The sequence below is a fragment of the Globicephala melas genome, chromosome 12, assembly GCF_963455315.2.
Source record: "Globicephala melas chromosome 12, mGloMel1.2, whole genome shotgun sequence".
NCBI lineage: Eukaryota > Metazoa > Chordata > Mammalia > Artiodactyla > Delphinidae > Globicephala > Globicephala melas.
Window position 1 is genome coordinate 1750645 of NC_083325.1, and position 10423 is coordinate 1761067.

Genomic DNA, 10423 nt, shown 5'->3' on the forward strand with positions numbered 1-10423 from the left:
CTCTTTAGAATGCAGATCACATTAATAATTCCTGAAATAACACCACTGAAATATCGTTTCTCATGTCTGAAGTTGGAAATATTAAAAATGTTGTCAAGATTTTCTAATTTACTGTGTAAAATCTTTTGGCCAGACTGCTGCTAACCACACTGGGAATTGGTTTCTTTGTACTACGCTTCAAGCCAATGATCTTTGCAAGTAATTCTCATTTATACTCAGTTTCATCTATAAATTATTTTCATTTCATAGTAACATTAATTAAGTTATTATTAGACGTCTGGGTAATAAGCTAAAAGTACCACCTGAATAAAATATTATAGAAAAGGCTGCCTGCTTAAGCAATGCTCAAAGACAACACTCCTTAATAAATTTATTCTTTCCTGAGTAACATTACAGAACCCATTTAAGGCTCAATATCTTCTTGAATATCCATGTGTGTGATTTTGAAATCATTGCCACTGGATGAGGTGATGGCCTGATTCCCAAACGGTGTGAAGTAGCCCATGTATTCAACGTTCTGACCACTCCTCCTCCTACAGGCCTAGGACAAAAGGTGAAAAGGAATGAGAAGAAGAGAACTTACTACGTATCAGTTGCTTTATATTCATGAATTCTTTTAACCTTCCCAAAGCAATATGAGGTAGAATGTAATCACATCGAGGAGGACTTGTACAGACCAATATTTAATTAGTAATAATAATAATAAATATAAGTACAGTAAAAAGAAATAAAGTTCAGTAGATGCCCATTGGTTGAAATTTGACAATGAGAAGTGAAGGCTTATGCCAGTTTTCCTCAAGTTGATATGTGGCTGTATATGTTTGGGAATTGCTTGTCCAATGATGTCTGAAGGGATTTCTTTAAGGAAGGATATCTAAGAGCCCTTGATATGCTAATGGTGAGAAGGCATTTCCTAAACCTGTAATGTTATGTTTTAATTTTTTTTGAGAACATTTTAAGAAACTGGCATTCCCCAAGGACTCTTTGGGAAACATTGGTTTATACTAACAAAAAGGGAAACCATCGACTTCTGTCCATCTTCTCCTTTGAGACACCGTAACATAGTAACTGAAAATTACAGCCTCTCCCTACCATCTCTCACTTGATTCCTGTGCAATTTGTGACCTTGCTCTGAAACTTGCTCACATTTTTTAGAAGAAAGAACCTGGCAGGCCATTGACTGAAATCTTCCTTAATGACCTGCCTTTTTCCTACTTGCAGGAGTCTTCATTTTATTGGAAAGGCACCAAATGAAGGCAAGTCTCCCCTTCAGAGGTTGACATCGTCCCTCTAATGACTGCTTTGTGTTATCTGGACTAACTATGATCCAGGCTAACATGACAGGTGATAAAATATTCTTGCCTGTTGAATAAGAATCGTCTGGGGCATGATGGCATTGAAATTAAGCAGTTGAGGAAACCACAAAGCCTTGTCAGTAGCATCTCACCATCTTCCCAAAAAGCGCTCTGACAATGGCTGGGAATATTTTTCTACTGATAAGAACAGAGTCTACAGAAGAGACTTGTTCAACATTGAAGACTGTCAGTAACAGACCCAGATTCAAGCTCTTCATCTTTACTTTTTACCAAAAAACTATATTCACTGGCTTGAAGTTTTTATCAACATGTTTTCAGATGCTGGATATTGTTTAGAAAAGAGACATTTTCTTTGTTTTTGCAAATTACAAAATGCTGTTAATAGAGCTATTCTAAATTTGGTTACCAACAACTGCTATCCACTAAGTATTAGACCATGTTGGTTTCTTATCAAGAGATAAGAAAAATTCTATGATTGATTTTTAAGGACAATTAGCAAAACAGTCACCAAATTAGTAATACAGGTCAAAAGGAAGTGCGCTACACTGAACTGTGTAACCAACTTGCTGGGATAACCTGGAAAATACATCCAACTGTTAGTTTCCTCAAATGTAGAGTGAGAATCTATAACTAGGTTAATTCTTAAGTCTGTTTTTGAGTGTTGAGATTTAGAATATGCAACTAAAGTAAATCAGAAAGGGAAAATAGATCTGTTCATTGAAATAATTTTTTGAGCTAGTGGAGTGATTCATCTTGCTTTTATTTCTGATCCCTGAAACTAATTTTTAGGAAATTAAATTATTTTAAAAGATTAACAGACACTATTGAAAGTGAGATAGAAAATTTTAAGTAATTAAAATTATGTAATTTTATAGTATGTATTTATTGACTGTAAAACTTGTTTTATTATAAAAGATAAAATCATATCCATGTTCAATGATGCATTAAAAACATAAGCAGAATAATTATTCACTCATATACTTATTTATTCATATACTTTAACCAATTTCATAGCTCTGTTTCTAAGACCAAATCATTGGTATTTATCTGAAGAATGTATTTTTATATAGTCTTATTATTTTTAAAATAAAAAAAAGATTGCCTACAATCTTCTTCAAAACTGAATTTTATGATCACTAATTGTGAAAATGTTGACATTTGCAACTTACTCTTCTCTATAGAACATAATATATTTTTAAAATTTATTTATTTATTTAGTTTTGGCTGCGTTGGGTCTTTGTTGCTGCCCGCGGGCTTTCTCTAGTTGTGGTGAGCAGGGGCTACTCTTCGTTGCGGTGCGTGGACTTCTCATTGCGGTGGCTTTTGTTGCGGAGCACGGGCTCTAGGTGTGCGGGCTTCAGTAGTTGTGGCATGTGGGCTCAGTAGTTGTGGCTCACGAGCTCTAGAGCTCAGGCTCAGTAGTTGTCATGCACGCGCTTAAATGCTTTGCGGCATGTGGGATCTTCCCAGACCAGGCCTCGAACCCGTGTCCCCTGCATTGGCAGGCGGATTCTTAACCACTGCACCACCAGGGAAGTCCTTAGAGCATAATATTTTTAATGGAGAAAATGTCTTCTTTACAGTTTGAATGATCTAGTAAGCACAGAGAAAATTCTGTTGAATAAAAGGATATTCTCAATGCTTTCTTTTATGTTAAAATTTGTAAATATTTCAAGCCTAGATATTTAACTTTTCCCCTTCCATTCAATAAAGCTATCTTTATGAGATAAAACTTTTAAATAATTCTCTATACTTTAAAAAAATATTCCATCAAATTTAGACACTGCAGAATCAACTGCATTCTTGATTTCATTTCATTCTAATACAAAATATGAACTTAACCAACAAAAATAGGTGCTCCATGAAAAAGTCTTCACCGTAGCTGAAATATTATAAATGATAGAATTTCTAAAATAAATGTTTAGCTTTTACCACTTAAAAAAATGCTATAGCATTAATTGTATCATGACTTCGGTAACTAAATTTATGTATTGGAATGTTTTAGAAATGTGATGCATTTCTAGATGATGTAGAGTCATAAAGCCACTTTTTCTTTGAAAGTTTTTAGTCACATACATTTTCCTGATACAGATAACTTCCAATCATCAGTCTCCAAGTAAGTATCTTGGAAATGACTGTCTTAATAATTTATTCAGTTATTATCTAATGGGAGTTTCATATCAGAAATGCAGGAGAAGAATATTTTAATGTGTGGACACTAAATTTGTGAATTATCCATTTGGAATTTGAAATCAAAGAGACTCTATTTTCCCCTGCACCCCTATCTTAGGGGTGGTAGGAATGTAATATAGTGTTATTCTCAGCATTGGCTGACCACAAAATGATGAAGATACGTGCAAAGCATCCAGCATCCCAAAGGGTTATTTCAGGGCTTCCCTGGTGGTGCAGTGGTTGAGAGTCCCCCTGCCGATGCAGGGGACGCGGGTTTGTGCCCCGGTCTGGGAGGATCCCACGTGCCGCAGAGCGGCTGGGCCCGTGAGCCGTGGCCGCTGAGCCTGCGCGTCCGGAGCCTGTGCTCCGCAGTGGGAGAGGCCACAGCAGTGAGAGGCCCGCGTACCGGAAAAAAAAAAAAAAAAATTCTTGACTATTTTACTTATTCTTTCAGATAAATCTTGAAACATTAAAGATCAACTTAAGACAAAAATTGTGGATTTGGGTAAGGTTTTGCTGAACAGATTAACTAGAGAAATATTGAAATATCTATAATTTATATTCTCTCTTTTTCACTAATTTTTTTATCATTTTTTAAAAATACCTTTCTTCTTGTGGGTTCTTGCAGGGTTATCCCCAGGTTTTCCTGATTTTCGCTTATTATGACTAGAGTTTTATTTTATCTTCTAATTTGGTATTACGGCATTGCTGACATATGAAAACCTTTCTTTTAACAGGAATATTTGAATCTAAAGTAGCCATGCTTCAGTAAGATTGCAAAGTCTTCTCCATATCATTCCAAAGGTGTCTTAAAAGGACAACAATATTTTAAATAATGCAGTGGCCCCTACAAAGGGCTCTGTTCTCTTTCCAGGCATCTACTATAACAAGATTAGAATAAGCGTGGGCACTGGTCACAAGACACACTTGACCAACTAATTGTCCATTTGTATCACTTACCCGATTGTAAAATAGAGGCCCTTTTTGGCCCAGAAGTTGACTTTTAACCAATTGTGGTACTCCATCTTTCAGTCTTATTTCATCCTTTTCATAGTTTCTGTCTTATAAACTATTTGAAATATCCTTTGCAATCTTCTAAAATTTCCTGCCTGTATATCTTTGTCCACACAATTATCCTACTTAGACACCCTCTTCCTTCTGTTTTCTTCTTATATCCAAATCCTAGCTATTTTTCAGGGATTAACTAAAATGCCAACTTATCCATGGAATCTTTTCTAATCCTTTTAACCAGAAATAACTCTCTTCCATGTTCTTAAACATTTTATCATTTTATCTCTTAAACTTTTTATCTCACTTCTCTGATTGTGTCAGTTAGGATGCTTTGGTTATGGGCAACAGACTCTGCTTCTAACTTAGGTCAAAATAGAAAGATTTAAGGTAGGTCATAGAATCAATGGAAAGGAAGAGTCGCACTGGGTAGCTAGGGAATAAGAATAAAATGTGGGCATCTGCAGGGTGCTCCTTGGAGATACTCAAGGCCAATCGTTTTCTGAACTTGTGTTCATTCATTAAAATTTAAAACCTCTGGAGAGAGTGTGTGATTGAACTGGCTGAGAGCAAACCCCTCCCCTTGGGTGTCAAGGGCAGGTCTCGTGGTGGGTGGCCCAGCATGACTAGGAGTCCCACCAAAGCTACGGGAATGAGGAAAACAGGGTGTCTGGTTAACAAAATAAAGGGGAAGGAATGCTGGATGGTAGAAAACAGAAGATAGTCACTACACTTTTGTACTCGATTACTTTTGACCTCTTATTATAGATGTATTGGGAAGTCTTACCTTCAGCATTTTATTAATGTTTGGATCCTCTTCATACCCACCACAAATCTCACACACACACACACACACACACACACACATACGCACACACATACACACACACACTTATATTTGTTCAATAAATATAAACATACATAGATAAGACTTCTTATTTTAAGACAGAAACTAAAAGACAGAATGTCTTAGACAATGTACATAGTAAGTGTTAACTGAGTTCCTCACCTTATGTACTTTCATATTACTCCCTTCTAGGGTATTTCCTTCTTCTTTTTAAAATCTTTACCTTTATTATATTCATACTTTGTTGTTCCTGGGTACTTTACTGTCTGTTCTCAAAACATTTCCTTCTGTAGAGCTTACTGGAGGTTAAAGGCGGAGCAGAGTCCTTCCCTAGCGGACACATCTCCTCCTTCTTTTCCTCATGTCTGTGATGAATGGGAAAAAATTGGGAGAAGAGATCTATAATTATTTGTTTAGATTGTGAATTTGGTTACTGGGGCCCTATGGACAACTTTTAGCTTATTCGTTTGAAGATTTTCATTGTTCAGTGATTAAAACTTTTGCAAGCCTCCCCCGTTCGAAACTGAGGCGCTCAGGTGGAGGACAGGGTCCCTGTGTGGTGAGCTTGCAGTCTGCGGGGGCTCGGTGCCGGGCTGGGCTGCTGTGTGTCGCCGTGATTAGGGCAGGCGCGAGGCACAAGGTAAACGGGCAGGCACGTCTATTCCTACTGGGGATGGGAAGCAAAGACAGTGTCCTGGAGGTGGAGAATCGAGTCCTGAAGGTCACTTCAGGACTCCGGCTCCAGAAGGGGACAGAAAGTTTCAGGAAGAAGATGCAGGAGCAAACGCATGGGGCACGCAGGGCATGACGTATTTAGGAAATTGCACGTACTCAAGTTTTGATTTTATTTTATTAATTCATATAGACCTTAGTGTATGCCAGGCCTTGTTCTAAGAGTTTTATATGCTTTAATTCATTTAAGGTCCTTTAATTATGATTAGAATTAGGGTTGGCAAATTAACAACCTGCAAGCCACATCCAGATGATTATCCGTGTTGGTAAACACAGCTTTATCACAAACACTCGTGCTCACTGATTTATGTACCATCTATAGCTGCTTTCATAGGCAGATGGGAATAGTGAGAACCTGCAAGAGAGGTCGCATCGCCCACGAGGCCTCAGATGTTTGCTATCGGGCCCTTTATTTTAAACGTTTGCCAGCCCCTAGCTTAACTGGAGAGGGGACACATAGGCTAGAGAGAAGGGGAGAGGTCACAGAGGATGTTCCCTTAAGGAAGCAGATTCATCTACAGCATAGCAGGAGTGTAACTGTTCCCCCAACAGGCATAATTAGCAGTGGCCCTCAAAGACTGCCCAGGGAGAGCAGCTAGGGTACCTGTCAGACCACAGCAATATCTTGTGGTCTGTGGTCTGCCCAGTTTTGCATTAAGTGGGAAACTTCACGAAAGCTGTGTGTTTGCACCTGCTGCTGAGGCTTTGTTGTCTCCTGAGCTGCAGCAAAACATTTCCGTATTCACAGTCTAATAGTGTAATAGACAAGATACTGCCTGGATCGCAGACGAGTATCGTTTTAGTACAAAGATCTTAAGTATGTTTTTCAGCAACAATGATATTTAATATCTCATGCAAAGACCCTATTCATACATAGAACCTCATACGTAGGTCGTTACATACATAAGAGCTCATTCACTGGTCCATGCTACTAATTCCTTGATAAATTATGTGACTCCCTTGAACCCCATTTCCTTCACCTTGCATCAAATAATGTTTTGAGGGTTCAATGAGGTAGTAAACGTATAGCCCTTAGTATAGAGCTTGGTACATAATGGGAGCTCAGTAAATAAAGTTTATTATTATAGAAACCACAGAGCTTCAGAGACCTCTCTCTATCTCTTTAAAGCTGTTTTCTTGCAACCCATTTTTTGGGAAGAAAAGCTTACAGTTGGAAGTCAACAAAATTTACATCTCCTAAAAGCTCCACTGAGTAAACAGCTGGAAGGTTGATAACACAATCGAAGCATAAACAGGTAATGATTATTGGATTTTGTTTTTCAAAATTAACCTGAGCACAAGGCAGAAATCATCTTTTCTGAGAAGAGGTCTGATTTCAATGAAGTCTGGAAATGTTTTCAGAGGAAATTGATATAGTGTTTTGGTTTTCAATTTTCCAGACTCAGTAAACATGGAGAAGAATGGGAGTGTGGTGCTGATTATGGAATTCAGGCCCCATGGAACACTCCCCCTAACCCTCAACTGTCTCCTCTAGTCCCGACTGGGAAAGTAAACCCCTCGTCCATCTGAGCTCCGGATCCACCCAGAAAGCAGCTCGGTTTCCAGGTCTCCGAGCTTCCGTACTTCCTGCCCATCAGTCAGATGTTGTTAGAACAGCAGGGGTTAGCCCTGGAGACCACAGCGTTAGAATCAGAGGAAGGGATGTTAGAGTTTCCACTCTTGATAATTAACAATCTAGAATATTGAACTGACAGAGGGGGAAAAGAAGGAGGGGAGCGAGAAAAAGCAGGGCATGGAGTCACGGGCTCCTGGTACCCACAGGTCCTGACCCAAGTGTTTTTGATAGGGACAGAGTAAAGGGACAAAGGAGGTGATTAAATAGTTAATCCCACTAGGGGATTGTAAGTCAAGAAAAATGCATGGGAAACCCCTGTAAGTTAATGATCACTCAAGAAAGCAGGTTTGCTTAACCACGAAACCAAGCAGGCTGACTTGGCAACAAAACCATGCAACAGAAGCATGAAACATGCCCCCAAACGATAAAACAACTGTGGCATGAGACCCACACCCTGCCCAGTGAGCTCAGTAAGTTAGTGACCCCTAGGACATGCTCCTCTGGGCACATTAAAAACAGAAGTATAAGGCAAGGGTGACATTATACTGAACCTGAGATGACTTACCATTTTTAGTATATGTTACCACCTTTTTGCTCATTTCCATTGCGCCATGACATTCCCGGCTTGACCACGGAGGGACAAGAAAACTCCCCTACCCAACCTGAAGGAGGAGCTGGTGATGGAAGCGTGATGCCTACTCAAGAATGAGGAAGAAAGTCATCTTCACCCCTTCCCTGCTTTTCCGTTGATTATGAAACTGTAGCCGGCTAAGTTCTTGGGGTACGACACCTTCTCACCTGCCCCTTGTAAGCCTCACAAGCATCCTATTCTAATAAATCACTTCTTATCTATCACCGCCTCTCATTGGATTCTTTCTGCGCTGAGACATAAAGAACCGGAGCTCCTCGGAGCCCCCGAAACACCACCTAGCAGGTTCATTTCAGCAGAAGACTTTCCCATTTAACAGTCTGGGGTAGTCTTGGGAAAGGTTTTTCTCCTTGTTGAAACAAGCTCCTGGAGAACCCCAAGAGAGCCACAGTTTACATGCCCCACAGGCATGGAGTCCGGGAAATGGCCGTGTCAGGTCTTTTTAACTGAGAAATATGAACTCAAAGGCTGATTCCTTGGCGTTTCTCTGCAGGTTTGTTTCCCCCTTGAACAGTACCTGGTCGGATCTCTTTCCATGAGTTCAAGAGCAGTCTGCACTGGTGGTGTTCCCAGGTCTCGGAGCTGAAGCTCATGCAAAGGTTCCTGTCATTTATCTACGGGAGAAGCTGCCTGTACCTGCTGGTTATACACGTGGGTGTCCTGCAGAAAACAGTGTACGGCAAGTCTCAGGACAGCTTTGCAGCTTACTTGTGATGCCATTTGTTCATCCAATTTCCTCTGACGACCGAGGATGAGAGCAGTGGAGCTCCCGGGTGACAGGCAGGGTCTTTCAAAGCTCTCTCATTACTTCCTCTGTCGAATTTGCCACTATACAAACAGGAGAATAATCCCCATGTGAGAAATACAAAGTCTAGACAAGACAGTTGACTTTTGACAGAGAAAAGCATCTAGCCGTTCAGAATATAGACAGTAGTAAGAACATACTGAACGGAGAACGTCCATTCAAATGAAGTAACTGTGTAAAATCCATCTGCAAATGTTCACATAAACCTTCAAGCTCTAGTTCTCTCCTGTATCCCACCTTCACAGTTTTGCCAGGATTATGAGTTTGGCTGGTGAAAGGTGCCAGAAACTTCCTCAGCAATTTTGAATAAAATTGCTCTTTCAGTATTGCTTCCTATTGTAGCCATTTTCCCTGCTCTGCTGTAGTGATAAAATCGAACAATCGTGGCTAATAAATTATGTTATCCATCAGTATCAGAATGGAAGAGACTAGAATTCTTGCTTGAGGAATAACAAACGATTGTTTACAATTAATTGTAAAGATGTAATCAATGGTTATTCTTATAAATGGCGAGACCATCAACAAATTCATAAATGGGGAGAACATCAAAAAATTTCCAAGGTCTTTTGGTTTATATCCTGAATTTTATGATATTGTTCCAGATTGATAAACATACTGAAATTTATAAATAATTAGCAACTTGTACCAGTCCTATGCTTGAACAGGAATGTTTCTTTAAACCTGGGAGGTATGAAATCATTGAAAGTATTTACTTTAATACATGTTTTACCACAAATGATGAAGAATGAATTTCTCTCTTGATCTTTCAGGATTTTTTTTCCTTTTATCTTAATTTTGGTAAACAAAGAGTTTACCAAAACTTCAATATCTTGTGTGTATGTGTAACAAATGGAATTTTTTCTGTAACTGAGCTTTATTTCTACTTTAAGCTGCAGTGACACTAATCTTATCAGCGGAGGCCGGCCCCCTTCCTCAGGACTGTGTCTGGTTAGGGAATTTGTGAAGTACCAGGGGTGAGGAGAAGCGGGAGAGGTCAGGTCCTCGCATCCCTGGTCCCCACACGGATTCTGACATGCTCTTGGGCCACTCTGGGGTTTGGTTTTCAGTCTTTGGGTTTTGGTGCTGACAGGCCTGGCCCTTCCAATCACGGTAAATGCCTGACTTGAAGGTCGGGATACCTGTAGCTTCCTTATTTCGATGTGACAGGAGTCTCTGTGAGGTGGTCTTTCTGCCTGGACACGTTTGAAACATCACCTTAGAACTTGTTAGAAACGCAAATTCTAGGTGCACCCCCCTCCCCCCGAGTAACCTCCGAAGTCAGAAACTCTGACTAAAAGAGTCAGCAGACTGCAAATTC